This window comes from Macaca mulatta, chromosome 10, assembly GCF_049350105.2.
Source record: "Macaca mulatta isolate MMU2019108-1 chromosome 10, T2T-MMU8v2.0, whole genome shotgun sequence".
NCBI lineage: Eukaryota > Metazoa > Chordata > Mammalia > Primates > Cercopithecidae > Macaca > Macaca mulatta.
Genome location: NC_133415.1, coordinates 35,572,100 through 35,586,869, shown reverse-complemented (window position 1 = coordinate 35,586,869; position 14,770 = coordinate 35,572,100). Strand labels below are relative to the sequence as shown.

The 14,770-nt window shown below is 41.7% G+C and overlaps 2 protein-coding genes and 1 pseudogene across 2 annotated transcripts in view; 1 reads left to right on the top strand and 2 right to left on the bottom strand.

Moving 5' to 3' along the window:
* The window catches only part of LOC114670397 (phosphatidylinositol 3,4,5-trisphosphate 3-phosphatase TPTE2-like), a 314,879-nt pseudogene that overhangs the window by 164,066 nt on the left and 136,043 nt on the right, over nucleotides 1-14,770 (bottom strand).
* The window catches only part of LOC114670308 (putative inactive beta-glucuronidase protein GUSBP11), a 129,868-nt gene that overhangs the window by 69,258 nt on the left and 45,840 nt on the right, over nucleotides 1-14,770 (top strand). The window lies entirely within an intron of this gene.
* The window catches only part of LOC114670406 (ral-GDS-related protein-like), a 117,135-nt gene that overhangs the window by 86,228 nt on the left and 16,137 nt on the right, over nucleotides 1-14,770 (bottom strand). The gene's annotated exons all lie outside the window — the stretch shown is intronic.

The window sequence follows — 14,770 nt, the reverse complement described above, 5'->3', positions numbered from 1 at the left end:
TCAACAGACGAACGGATCTGTGTAAGGGGGCAACAGAACTGATCTGATCCTCATAGCATCTTCTTTTGTCTCACTGCAGATTTTACCATCACCTGTCCTGGGTACGTATCTTGAACTAACTCATTTTCTGAGAAACAAATTTGCTGGCTTGAATATATAGAAACCTTAATCTGGATTCCTGTTAAAAAATGTTGGGGGTCTGGTGAGAGCAAATGATTTTGCAAGTGTATAAGTATGACCAGAGGGGCTGTAGAAATGTGTGTGAACCCAGAGGACCAACCAGGAGATTTTGTGTGAGCCAGTGAGTCTTCACCGGGAGGAGGAGAAGTGAGTGCACCTCTCACTGACTTATCCTGATGTTGGTGGTTTTAAAGAGTGGATTCTGGAGAATCTCAGCAGGGAAGAGGATGCCTTTCCAGGTAGACAACAAGACTTCAGATGGGGTCTAATAAAACAGCATTTCCAAGAACCTTCATATTATACCTGCTGCTTGGGAGGCTTAGGGAGGGTATAGAAAGAGAAAAAGAAAAAGTAAATATAAGCCACATTTGTTATTTTCAGACTTTAATGTCATCATGGTGAGGAGTACTATGTTCATGGGCTTTTGAGTATCCTGTATTTTCAATCACCTCTTCTTGGTTTATTATTTAAAGATGACTTTTCAGAGAATACCTGCTCTTTTCTGCCTGTGCCACTGCAAATTGTCACAGCCTTTGGTTTGGGTCATAGTTCTGTCACAGGCAGTTACTTAATCCTGAATATAAAACTCTTCTGCGGTGTGCCCAGATGCATAGGAGAGATTGATGCACACCTTATGAACTTAGGTTTCATGGCAGGACATTCATTTGTCTATCCTAGCTGTTTACTTCTGGTATCAAGACATCTCCCTGGGCATGGAGGACAGAATGAAAATTCACTGTGGGCTCACTGAAAAGCTCCAGTGTCTTAGAAATGGAGGGAGAAACACAGCCTTGAGCACACTGTCAGTATTCCATTTCTTCATGTGAATGAGAATATGCAGTTTTACCATCATTTGTGGAAGTCGTTTTCCTTTCCCCATTGTGTATTCTTGGCACCTTTGTTGAAGATCAGCTGACTCTGTATGTATGCATTTAATTCTGTGCTCTTGATTCTATATCTGTGATACTTATGGGTGCCTCCCACAGTAGAAGCATGCTGTCTGAATTTTCCTGTTTTTTATTTTTATTTTTATTTTTAGATTTCAATCTCATGAATGTGCATCTTCCAACACTATTCTTTTTCAATGTTGCCATGGCTATTTGAGGCCTTTTGAATCCTAATCCATGGCTAATTGAATCCTAATCTTAGGATTATCTTTTCCATTTCTGCACAGATGGCTGTTGCCAGTTTGGTAGCAGTTGTTGTTAGTCTATAGATCATGTGTGTAGTATTGTGTGTTAGTCAGGTTTAGTCTTCCTTTCCATGAATATGGGAAGCCTTCCAACTTACTTGTACGTTCTTTACTTTCCAGAATCTTTATGTTGACAGCTGATTATTTAGATTTAATGTGACTGATATGAATTTGTGATTTCTTTTTTTGTTTTTTTGTTTTTGAGACAGAGTCTCACTCTGTCACCATACAGGTGTGCAATGATATGATCTCTGCTCACTGCCACCTCCACCTCTCGGGTTCAAGTGATTCTCCTGCCTTATCCTCCTGAGTAGCTGGGTCTACAGATGCATGCCACCACATCCAGCTAATTTTTGTATTTTTAATAGAGATGTGATTTTACCTTGTTGGCCGGGATGGTCTTGATCCACCCACCTTGGCCTCCCTAAGTGCTAGGATTACAAGCATGAGCCACCGTGCCTGGCCAAATCTGTATCTTTTGCCAATATTTTGTCTGTCTGAATGATTATGCATCAAATAAAAAATATTATGTATGCTAGTTAACCAAAAATCACCCCCACACTCAGGGACATTTTTTCATGAATTTGCTCATTTTCTATTGGTATACATTTCCTCATTTCAGTAGCTCGTGTATATTTGAACCTGGAAACTTATCCTCATGGCAGAAAGTTTTCAGAGTCATGTCTCTCAGCTTCACTGGTGTAGGTTGCACAGGCTGTGTGAACTTGGCCTGTTTGAATGAAGCCTGATCTTTAGGGAATCTCCTGAGGGAGAGCGACACAGAGCTGCTGAAGCCCTTGATCACAGGAACCCAAAAAATTGTGTGCACACACCATGGTTCCAGAAGAAGACTTACAAAGAGGAAATCATGACTATTTTTAATTTTATCATTTTAATACTTAGTTTTTTAAATGACCTCTATGAAAAAGAAATTGTGATCTGTCTGGTGCAGTGACTCATGCCTGTAATCCCAGCACTTTGGGAGGCTGAGGTGGGCAGATTATGAGGTCAGGAGATGGAGACCATCCTGGCTAACATGGTGAAATCCCATCTCTACTGAAAATACAAAAAAAGTTAGCCAGGCGTGATGACGGGTGCCTGTAGTCCCAGCTACTCCAGAGTCTGAAGTAGGAGAATGGTGTGAACCCAGGAGGTGGAGCTTGCAGTGAGCCAATATCGTGCCACAGAACTCCAGCCTGGATGACACAGTGAGACTCTGTTTCAGAAACAAACAAACTAACAAATGAACAAACAAAAGAACAAAACTGTGTGATCAGTAGAACAGAGTAATTTGGGTAAAATTGAATCCTTTTCACCAATAAATTAAGTAATTAATCCTTTAAAACAGATGCTAGATGTAGTACCAGCATAATTGGGTGCTAATGTACTTACACAGTCTTGAATACGTTAAGAAAATGCTGTTTGTTTCGTAGAGTTTCAAAACATTTGAGACGGAGGAAGGCATTCTTCCATTGACCCTTAGTGTGTGCTTTATTTCCATTTTGGGTTGACTGTTTTGTGTTGCTGCATGATGTCTTTAGTACAAGGCCAAGGCCTCCATGTCTCATGTCTTTCCTGATCCCCTCCTTTGCCATCCCTCTTCCACTCAGGGGAATAGCCCAGCATCAACTCAGTCCCTGCTTGTTGATCAACCACCTCCATACACCACATCCAGAAAAGCTCGCTGAGTGACTCACAGTCACCAACCATCGGTGCACTGATCTTTCTTGTGCCCTTCCAGCTTTTTCTATGGACAACCTGAGTTTAGTATGCCTACCACCAAGTGAAGATGATGACTGGGGTGATGATGATGATGGTGATGATGATGTCCAGGTAAGAACACCTTTCTTTGTCTTGTAAGGAAATGTTGGTTTTCTGATGTGAGAAACAAACTGACCAGTCCAAACCCAAAGAATGGACTCAGGGAGCTGAAAAACAGCAAGAGTGAGATTTTCTTTCCTTTTTTTTTTTTTTTTTGTTTTTTTCTTTTTGAGACAGAGTCTCACTCAGTTGGCCAGGCCGGAGTGCAGTGGTGCCATCTCAGCTCCATCTCCTGGGCTCAATGAATTCTCCTGCCACAACCTCCCGAGTAGCTGGGATTACACGCATGTGTCCCCATGCCCAGCTAATTTTTGTATTGTTAGTGGAGATGGTGTTTCAGCATGTTGGCCAGACTGGTCTCGAACTCCGGACCTCAGGTAATCTGCCCACCTCAGCTTCCCAAAGTGTTGGGATTACAGGTGTGAGCCACTCCACCTGGCAGAAAGTGAGACTTTTAATGACAGTGTTGCAAGATCCGGTGTCTGATGGGCAGACACACCCAGCACACTTTCCACAAGCAATTTATCCCCTAGTGTGCAGGTCCCTCCCCTGGTTCCTCATAGGCTGAGAACTGTGGGGTCACAATCTTCCCAGGTGTTGCCTATTGATTTTTGGGGAGAGACTTTAGGTATTTTTCTAGAGTTGTCTTACTGCATTTTGTTGCAGCCCACAATGCATTGCTACCCTAGTCAGCTCAGGGGCACTTCAAGTATTTGACTTATGACCTAAGTAGCTGGGCAGGCTGAGAAGAACAGACAAAACGAGCTATTTTCCAGGCTAGTAAACTTTCATCTTAGACTAATCTTCTTTGGTTGAAGTGAGGGCAACTAAATGGGGAGGAGAGGGGCCCCAATGAGCAGGTATTGCCCATCCAATCAGGAGCCTGGCATATCCTATTTCTTCTGTCCTTTGCTGACCTAAACCAGTTCAAGGCGCTTTGTGTTAAAAATGGACCACTGTATACATTATTTCCTTCATCTGATTTCTTTCCTTCTCAATTAATTTTGATATAAAAATATGACAAGGCACATTATGTACGACACACACTATTCTCTTTGTGAGGATGGAGTTCAGTGGCAGTTTCCTTTCATCTAATACACGACACACTAGGATGTTTTGAAGGACAGCATCCATCACCAGCTGTAATGCAGAGACGTTTTCCTCCACACCAGTTTTTCTCCTTGGATTAGGCATTGTGCATTTACCAACCTAAATCAACGTCAAGGATAAATTTTGTGGGAAAAGCTCTTGTCTTTTCCATGAGTGTCCTCTATTCTAGAATGTTTGGCCTTTGACTTTGACTTTGACTCACCACTGTTTCACAGGTAGTTTTCTGAAGTCATCAAGAGACTCACAGATCTGTGTAAGGGGTGCAGCAGAATTGATCTGATCCTCATGGCATCTTCTTTTGTCTCATTGCAGATTTTACCATCACCTGTCCTGGGTACGTACCTTGAACTAACTCACTTTCTGAGAAACAAACTTGCTGGCTTTAATATATAGAAACGTTAATCTGGGTTCCTGTTAAAAAATATTGGGGATCTGGTGAGAGCAAATGATTTTGCAAGTGTATAGGTATGACCAGAGGGGCTGTAGAAATGTGTGTGAACCCAGAGGACCAACCAGGAGATTTTTTGTGAGCCGGTGTGTCTTCACCTGGAGGAGGAGAAGTGAGTGCACCTCTCCCTGACTTATCCTGATGTTGGTCGTTCTAAAGATTGGATTCTGGAGAATCTCAGCAGGGAAGAGGATACCTTTCTAGGTAGGTAAGAAGACTTCACGTGTAGTCTAATAACACAGCATTTCCAGGAGCCTTCATGTTATACCTGCTGCTTGGGAGGCTGAGGGAGGGTGTAGAAAGAGAAAAAGAAAAAGTAAATGTAAGTGAAGTTAGTTCTTTTGAGTTTATGAGATTTTGAGTACCCTGTGTTTTTGATCACCTCTTCTTATTTATTATTTAAAGATGATCTTTCTAGAACACCTGCTCTTTCCTGCCTCTGCCACTGCAAAATCTCAAAGCCTTTAGTTTAGGACAGAGTTCTATCACAGGCAGTTACTTAATGCTGGAGACAAAATTCTTCTGTGGTGTGCCCAGAGGCATAGGAGAAATTGATCCTCACCTTATGAACTGTTAGGTTTCCTGGCAGCACACTCATTTGTCTGTTTTTCCCTGCTTACCTCTGGTACCAAGAGCTCTTCCTTGGCGTGGAGGACAGAATGAAAATTCAATCTGGGCTCAGTGCAAAAGCTCCAGTGCCTTGGAAATGGAGGAAGAAGCACAACCTTGAGCACACTGTCAGCATTCTATTTCTTCATTTGAATGAGAATGTGCAGTTTTACCATCATTTGTTGAAGAGGCTTTCCTTTCCCCCGATTGTGTATTTTTGACACCTTTGTTGAAGATCAATTTACTGTATATGTGTGCATTTAATTCAGGGCTCTCTATATCTGTGAAACTTATGAGTGCCCCTACGGTAGAAGCATACTTTCTGTATTTCTGTATTTGTGTGTGTGTGTGTGTGTGTGTGTGTGTGTATTTCAATCTCATGAACCTGCATCCTCTAACTCTATTTTTTTAACGTCATCAGGGTTACATAAGGCACATAAAATTCATTAAAATGGTAGGATTATCTTTTCCATTTCTGCACAGATGGCTGTTACCAGTTTGATAGTAATTGTTGTGAGTCTGTAGATCATGTCTGTATTATTGTTAGTCAGGTTTAGTCTTCCTATCCATGAATACAGGATGCCTTTCCACTTATTTGTACCTTCCTTATTTCCTAGGATCTTCATGTTGACAGCTGATAAGTTAGATTTAACATGACTGATAAGAATTTTTGATTTCCTATACCAATATTTTGTAAGTCTGAATGAATAGGCATCATATCTATCTATATATATATATAGAGAGAGAGAGAGAGAGATAGAGAGAGAGAGAGACAGGAGGAGAGAGAGAGAGAGAGAGATGGAGGTTCACTTTTCTTGCCCAGGCTGGAGTGCAATGGCATGATCTCGGCTCACTGTAACGTCTGCCTCCCAGGTTCAAGCAATTCTCCTGTCTGAGACTCCTGAGTAGCCGGATTTCAGGCGCTCACCACCATGCCTGGCTAACTTTTTGTATTTTTAGTAGAAATGGGGTTTCACCATTTTGGCCAGGCTGGTCATGACCTCCTGACCTCAGGTCATCCACCTGCCTGAGTCTCCCAAAGTGCTGGGATTACAGGTGTGAGCCAGAGTACTCGGCCAAAAAAATAATTTTTAAGTAAACTAGTTAACCAAAAATCACCCCCATACTCCTCTACATTTTTTCATGAATTTGTTCATTTCTATTGGTATACATTTCCTCATTTCAGTAGATAATGTGTATTTGAACTTTTAAACTTATCTTCATGGCAGAAAGTGGTCAAAGTCACGTCTCTCAGCTTCACTGGTGTAGGTAGAGCTGGCTGTGTGAGCTTGGCCTGTTTGAATGAAGCTTGATTTTTAGGGAATCTCCCCAGGGAGAGTCACACAGGAGGTTCTGAAGCCCCTGATGACAGATCCCCAAAAGGGTGTGTAGAAGTCGTTCCAGAAGAAGACTTACAAAGAGGAAATCATGACTATTTTTAATTGTAGCATTTTAATATTGAAATTTTAAATGATCTCTATGAAAAAGAATGTGTGATTAATAGAATAGAGTAATTTTGGAAAAATTGAGTCTATTTCACCCATAAAATAGGCTTTTAATCAAGTAATAAATCCTTTAAAACAGATGCTAAATGTAGTATCAGCATGATTAGATTATAGTGTACTGACACGATCTTGAATACACTAAGAAACGGCTGTTTGTTTAGAAGAGTTTCAAAACATTTGGGAGGCAGGAAGGCACTCTTCCATTGACCCTCAGTGTGCATTTCAGTTCCATTTTGAGTTGATTGTTTTGTGTTGCTGCCCGATGCCTCTAGTACGAAGCCAAGGTCTCCATGTCTCATGCCTTTCCAGCTCCCCTCCTCTGCCATCCATCTTCCACTCAGGGGAATAGCCCAGTATCAACTCAGTCCATTCTTGTATATCAACCACCTCCATACACCACATCCAGCAAAGCTCCCTGAGTGACTCACAGTCACCAACCACCGGTGCACTGATCTTTCCTCTGTGTCCTTCCAGCTCGTCCTGAGGATGGCCTGTTTTTAAGATGCTCACCACAATGCAAAGATGAAGATGATGATGATGATGATGGTGATGTTGATTGTGATGATGATGATGATGATGATGATGATGTCCAGGTAAGATCCCCCTGTTTGTCTTCTACATCAATGTTGCTTTCCTGATTCTTTACTTCTCAATTAATTTTGATTTGAAAACCTGGCAATGTACATTATGTACACTGTACACTATTGTCTTTGTGGGGCTGGAATTCAGTGAGCGTGTCTTCCCAACTGATACATGCTATGCTGCTTTTAAATGACAGTATCCAATATCAACTGGAATACTGAGGCATTTTCCACAATACCAGTTTTCCTCCTTGGATGAAGCATTGTGCGTTTGCATATCAAATTAAATTTAAAGGTAAATTCTGTGAATAGAGGTCTTGTTTTTCTATAGCTATCCTCTGTGCTAGTCTTTGGGGATTTTGACCTATGGCTAAATCAGTGTACTGCCTTCTGGTTTTTTATCATTGTCAAGAGAATAACAGAGCTGTGTGAAGTGCACAGCGGAATCTGATTCTCATAATGTTTTCTTTTATATAATTGCAGATAAGAGCTTGGAAAGGAAACGGTATGTACCATGAAATAACTCACTTCCCGAGGGAATAACTTGCTGGCTTCATTGTATAGAAACCTGATTCTTGATTCCTGCTGGGAAAGAGACTTGGGATTCTCGTGAAAGTGATTTTGCCAGTATAGACCTCTGGCCCAAGAAGCTGTAGGAAGGTTTGTCAATCCAGAAGAAAGATTAGGGGATCAAGTAGGAAGCAGCCTGGGGTGGGAGAAAAGCCCATCATTCAGCTTCAGCTAACGTAGGAGGAGTTGGTGAGTCACACTCTCTAATGACTTATCCTGGTGTTTTTCTTTCTAAAGACTTGATGCTGGAGAGCATTAGTGACGAGGAGACTCGTCCAGGTAGGGAACTACGTGCCAGGAAAATCCCAATGGGAAAAGGTTCCCAGGAGCCTCCAGGTTATCCCTGCTGATGGTGAGGAGGGGCTGAAGGAGGGGGTATGAAATCAGAAGGAAAATGTAAATGTGTGTGAGGTCTGGCTTGTTGATTTCAGTTTCTTGGCATCATGGTAAGAACTGTCTGTATGGGCTATGAGGGTGCTGCGTTCATGAGAGATTCTCTTTGCAGTCCACCTGCTCTTTTCTTCCTGTGGAACATCAGAGCCTTTGGTTTAGATTAGTCAACACTCCTTGGGATCAGTCACAAGGGGTGTAGGCTTAAGCACTGGGTGTCATCTGTGATGAAGGGAATCTGGGGGACACAGCTCTCTCACAGGCATTTCCTGGAACCTAGAGACACAGTTCTTCTGCTGTGTGCCACGGGGAAATCGAGAATCACCCTCTGAACTTTCAGGACTTGTTAGTGCACATTCATGTTTCTGTCCTCACTGTGCGCTCCTGGTTTAAAGGGATCTCCCGGGGTGGATGGTGGGGTGAATATTCACTCTAGGCTCATTGGTAAAACTCCAGGCTCCTTTGAAGGGAGGAGGAAGGTTTGACCTTGAGCACATTTCCAGCCTCCACTTCCAACCCAGTCACAGATTCTGAGCTGCGGCTACTTTCTCCCCAGTTCTCTAATTTTGGGGGAAGCCAAGAGTTCCCACAAAAGATAGTATCACACTATTTCCTGTCTTCAAAAATTTGGCTTTGGTTTTGTTCTGTAAGTTGACATTCATCACTCAAGTTCTAGACTTTTTGTTTGTTTGTTTCTTTTTTTTTCTTTTTTTTGAGTATTTGGATTGCTGTTCTTGCCTTGGTTTGCTAAACATAATAAGCCCCAGGTCTATCCATGCTGCTTAGGACGTGATTGTGTGTTCTTCTTATGGCTGTGTAGTATTTTGTGATGTGTATGCACCACATTAAAAAAAAAAAAAAAAAAAAAAACTCAAATCCACTGTTGCTGGTCAGCTAGGACACTTCCACATCTTTGTTCCTGTGAATGGCATGGCCATGAATGCGGGACAGCATGTGTCTTTTTGATAGAAGGATTTATTGTCTTTTGGGTAGATACTAAGTGTCGTGGAATTGCTGGGTCTGATGGTAGTTGTGTTTTAAGTTTTTTGAGAATCTCTCAACTGGTTTCCACAGTGTGAACTAGTTTTCACATTGACCAAGAGTGTAGCAGCGTTCCCTTTCCTTTGCTGCCTCACCAGCATGTTGTTTTGACTTTGGAAAATTACCCATTGTGACCAACATGAGATGATATCTTATTGTGTTTGGGAGTTGCATTGCACTGAGGTTGTGCATTTTTTCATGTTGGTTGATCACTTGAATGTCTTCTTCTTTTTTTTTTTTTTTTGAGACAGTATCTCACTTTGTTGCCCAGACTGGTGTGCAGTGGTGCAATCTTGGCTCACTGCAACCTCTGCCTCCTGGGTTCAAGTGATTCTCCTGCCTCAGCTTCCTGAGTAGCTGGGATTACAGACAACTGTCACCACGCCCACCTAATTTTTGTATGTAGATAAGGGGTTTCACCATGTTGGCCTGGCTGGTCTCAAACTCCTGACCTCAGGTGATCCACCCACCTCAGCCTCCCAAAGTCCTGGGTTTACAGGTGTGAGCCACCGTGCCTGAGTAGCAGTGATTGTTTTTGTAAGGTAAAGTCAATAACAAAAACTAGAGTTTTTGACTTCTGTTGTTGGAAGTGGTTTTTTTTTCTATTTTTCTCTTTTGTCTGTTGTTTGCTTTTATATCCTGTGAGCTTAGATTCAGATTTTCCTCAACTTAAGCTCACTCTGTGTTTTCCTGTAGCAGTTTTATGCTTTTAGGTCTTGTGTTTAGGGTTTAATGTATTTCGAGTTTGTGTTTGTGTATTGTATAACATCAATGTCTTATTTCATTCTTTTGTATGTGGCTATCCAGTCATTTCAGACTGCTCAATTGAACAGACTGCTGACTCCTCATCTCATCCTTTTTCCCCTTGGGGACACAGTCCCACTCATGCTGTCACCCAGACTGGAGTGCAGTGGTGAGATCTCAGCTCTCTGCCACCTCCGCCTCCTTGCTTCGAGTGATTCTCCTGCCTCATCTTCCCAAGTGGCTGGGATTGCTGCTGTGCACCACCACACCTAACTAATATGTTTCGTATTTTTACTAGAGATAGGATTTCACCATTTTGGCGAAGCTGGTCTGAAACTCCTGACCTCAAGAGGTCCACCCAACTCGGTCTCTGAAACTGCTGGAAGTACAGGTGTGAGCCACAGCACATGGCCTCATTGCATCTTCTAGGCATTCTTTGAAAAAGAATGTGTTGACTGCAGGTGTGTATTTAGATTCTCTTAAGTCCCTAGGTTGATGGATTCATTTTTATGCCACTACTGTAGTCTTTGGATGAGGGGAGGTGTTACATGTAATTTGAAATTGGGGAGTGTGTGGCCTCCAGTTGAGTGTGTATTCCCTAGAATTGCTTTGCATATTCAGGTTCCTTGGGTCTTCAGTGGATCCATGTGAACATTTAGCCGTGTATTGTTAACATTTCATAAAACGTTGGTTTTACACTTCATGTCCAGAATTAGGGGTGCATTGGGACATTGTGATACTTGTTTGTATACCTTGAGTATGGATAAAATCAGGGAGTTTCCCATGCTTGTGACAACGTGTAAGTTTGATATCTTCGATGTGTGAACATTCAGTATCCTCCTTGGTAGCTACTTTGAAAATGGCATAACCATATTGTTAAGTATCATCGCCCTGCTTTGGAGTGGAATACCAGAATGTATTCCTCTCCTGTAACTCTCTGTGTACCTATTGCCAGTCCTTGAGGTCCTGTCCTCCACCTAGTCTGTGGTGACCACTACTGTATTTTCACCTTCAGTGAGTTAAAGTTTTCAGCTCCCACATGAGTGAGAACATGCAGGCTTGGTCTTTGTCTGCCTTTCTGATTTGATTGAACAGAATATCTGCAGGTGCAGCCATGTTGCTGGAAATGATAGGATTCCATGAATTTTGATGGCATAAAAGTATTCCATCCTGTCTGTGTACCAGAGATTCTTCATCCCTTCATCTGTGGTTGGACAGGTAGGCTGATTTCTTTTCTTGGCTTTTGAGCATAGGGCTGAATGCCACCTGGGATGACAGATAATCTCTTCCATGTCCTGATCATGTCCTCTGTGTATATTCCTAGGAATAGAATTGCTGGAGAAAATGGTAGTTGTAGTTTTAGGATTTCAAGGAACATCCAAGTGGTTTCTTTAGTGTGCATACTAGTTTACCATTTCCCACCACATGTGGAGACAAGTGCCTCCTCCGGAAATCCACACCTTGTTTGGATTGTGTTTTCATATGTTTCAACTTTTTTCTTGTAGCATCTGTTGCATGTAGAGTGAGATGGAATCTTGAGTGTGTTTTTTATTTTTGTGTGTGTGTGATAAGTGGTACTTGCTATGTTATTGTGAATTTGTTTTTAATTTGTTGTGTAGGACTGGGCAGAGGACCTGAAGACATGAGGTTGATGCACAGGTCAAAGAGAAGATTCTCACCATCGCTTATGCACACAAAAGTGTAAGTGAAAATCACACTCAGATTTCATCTCACTCCAGTTAGAATGAATACTAGCAACATTTGATGGCAGTTTTGTTTCTGCAGTGTGTGTGTGTGTGTGTGTGTGTGTGGGTATATATATTCACCCACACACACACAACCAAAGGGTGCAAGGGACATTTTGACATATGTATGTGTAGTATCATGATCAAATCATCATATCTGGCATCTCTGTGACCTTCCATCATTATTATTTTTCTGTGGAGAGAATATTCAGAACCGTATTTTCCAGCTGATTTTGAAAAAATTTTCTAGATTCTGTTGACCCTAGTCACCTAGTCACCCTGCTGTGCAATAGAACACCAGAACAGATTCATTGTGTCTCAGTGTCACTCTGTACCTGTTACCAATATCTAAGTGTGGTTTTGATTTACATTTTGCTGTGGTTAGAGATGTTTGCCAAGTTATCATGAACTTGTTTCAATTTGATGTGTAAGACTGGGCAAAGAACCTGAAGACCTGAGAAGGATGCACAGGTAAAAGATTCTGAATCAACATTACTGATCGTCACAAGAAGTCAATCAAAACCACACTCAGATATCATCTCACTCTGGTGAGAATGAGCATTACCAAAATGGGACGGCAGTTTCATTGCCGTAGAGTAGGTGTGTATAACCAGCGGGTGCAAGGGACAATTTGATCTGTGTAAAGGTAGCATCATAATGAAGTTTCAGAGTCTGGCACCTCCGTGAGCTCCAGAGTTATGATTTCTCTGTGGAGAGAACATTCACAACTGACCTTTGTAGGTGTTTTGAAAATTTTGGTTTTCTGTTCTTGCCTTTTGTTCATAATGGCCTATGGCTCTGTCCAGGTTTCTGGTAAGAGCATGTATCTGTGTTTTATGACTGTGTAGTGTTCCGTGGTGTGTATGTACCACATTTCCTTTCTCTGATCCACTGCTGATGGGCACCAAGGCTGATTCATGTCTTTACCATTGTGAGTAGTACTGCCGTGAACATAGGAGTGTATGTGAGTTTTGGATGGAAGGATTTTCCTTTTTATAGATCCTTAGGAGTGGGGTTGCAGCGTTGGGTGGTAGTTCTCTTTGAGGTTCTTTGAGAAATGTCCACACTGCTCCCCAGGGGATCTGAACTAGTTTGCATTTGCCCCAACAGTGGACCTGCATTTCTTTGCTCATCTGCCCCAGCAGCCTCTATTGTTGTGGACTGTGTGTCATAATTGCCATTCTGACCAGTGTAGATGGTATCTCAGTATGTTTCTGATTTGCATTTCTCTGATGATCAGTGAGATTGAACATGTTTTCATGCTCGTTATTTACTGGTACACCTCCTTTTAAGTGTTCATGTTCCTTGCCCTTTTATAACTTGTTGTTGTTGTTCTTTTTTCTGATTTTATTTGTTTAAGGTCTTTATGGTAAATCGTAGCTATTAGACGTTTTTCAGATGTGTAGTTGGGGAATGTTTTCCCTCATTCTATAGGCTGTGTGCTGACTCTGTGGTTGTTTCTTGTTCTGTGCAGCAGCTCTTTTGTGTTTTAGGTCCCACTTATCAGTAATTGTTTCTGTTGCCATTGCTTTTGGGGACTTGACATATAAATGCTTTGCCAAAGCCTCTGTCAAGAAGGGTATTTGCTAGATTCTCATGCAGGATTTTTTAAAAATAGTTTCAGGTATTGGATTTTTATGTATTTACATATTTATTTACAGACCAAGTCTCACTCTCTCATACAGGCTGGAATGCAATGGAGTGATCTTGGCTCACTGCACCTTCCAGCTTCTGGGTTCAAGTGATTCTTCTGCCTCATTCTCCTGAGTAGCTGGGAGTACAGGCACGTGCCACCACCCCCAGCTAACTTTTGGTTTTTTCTTAGACATCGGCTTCACCATGTCGGCCAGGGTGGTCTCAAACTCCAGGACCTGAAGTCATCCGCCTGCTTCGACCTCCCAGTGTACTTGGATTCCAGGAATGAGCCACTGTGTCCAGCCCAGCGTTTTACTTTTCAATCTTTGATTCCTTTTGAGTTGCTTTCTGTACATGGTGAGACATAGGGGCCCAGTGTTATTTCTTCTACATCTAGCTAGGTCACTTATCTCAGCACCACTTGCTGATAGGGAGTCCTTTCTCCATTGCTTATTTTTGTTGATTTTTTTTCAAATATCGATGGTTTCAGGTGTGCAGGTTTATATCTGGGTCTTCTAATGTGTTCCACTGTTCTGTGGAACCGGGTCTCCAGCTTTTCAGTGAAAATGCCAATTCATTACCAGGTCTATCAGTGTTTTCTTGGAGTGTTTCCTTTGGTTTAATGTTTTAAAATACCTTTAGCAGCCTACAGGTATGGATTTCTTTTCTAAAATAATGCACACTCTATGTTTTCTTGTAGGAGTTTTGTGGTTTCAGAATTGAGTTTTAGGTCTTTAATGTATTTTGCATTGATTTTTGTGTTGCGTGACATAAGGGTCCTATTTCAGTGTTTTCTATGTGAATATTCAGTTTGCTCAAAATCATCTATTGAACAGGCTCTTTTTTTCCAAATGCATCTTTTTGGTGTTCTTTTGAAAAACGTGTTCACTATATGTAAATTGGGGTTGAATATTTGGTTTACTCATTCTGTCCACTTTCTTAGTTTATGCCAATAAAAGATTGTTTGGATAATTATAAAAGTTTGCGTTTTTCATTCATGGTTTTAACTTCTAAGTTTGTATTTTGTGACATAATTTCTATGTTTATTATAGACTAAAGGGTACAAATGCAGATTAGTTACTGCCTTTGGTATATTCCATGACACTGAGACTTGGGGTCCAAGCAACCTTATCATGCAGGCAGTGGGTGTACCCACCAGGTAGGTCTTCGGCACATACCTCATGCCTTCATCCTTTTTC